Raw genomic sequence first — 272 nt, 5'->3', positions numbered from 1 at the left:
GCTTTTGTTGCTCATCTTATTCAATAACAAAAAATGTGCATTCATTGGTTATCAATAACAGACAGATATGCTCTCTATCACTGATAAAGCTATCTTTGTGCGAGTTCTATTTAGACTTGGTTATAATGACATGCTTTGGGAAGGGATTGTTTCAGTTTTGCATTTGAAGTTGTGCAAACTCTCAATTAGAACGTTATTGGTCATTAATGTATTGGTACACAATGGCTTCTTTGGTAAAAATAGTTCATATTTATGTGTGGGCGTAATGGACT

The 272-nt window shown here is 33.8% G+C and overlaps 1 protein-coding gene across 1 annotated transcript in view; it reads left to right on the top strand.

Moving 5' to 3' along the window:
- The window catches only part of LOC119585387 (eIF-2-alpha kinase GCN2-like), a 109,563-nt gene that overhangs the window by 109,008 nt on the left and 283 nt on the right, over positions 1-272 (top strand). The window lies entirely within an intron of this gene.

This window comes from Penaeus monodon, chromosome 19, assembly GCF_015228065.2.
Source record: "Penaeus monodon isolate SGIC_2016 chromosome 19, NSTDA_Pmon_1, whole genome shotgun sequence".
Classification (NCBI taxonomy): domain Eukaryota; kingdom Metazoa; phylum Arthropoda; class Malacostraca; order Decapoda; family Penaeidae; genus Penaeus; species Penaeus monodon.
This window is presented reverse-complemented; position numbering and strand designations above follow the sequence as displayed.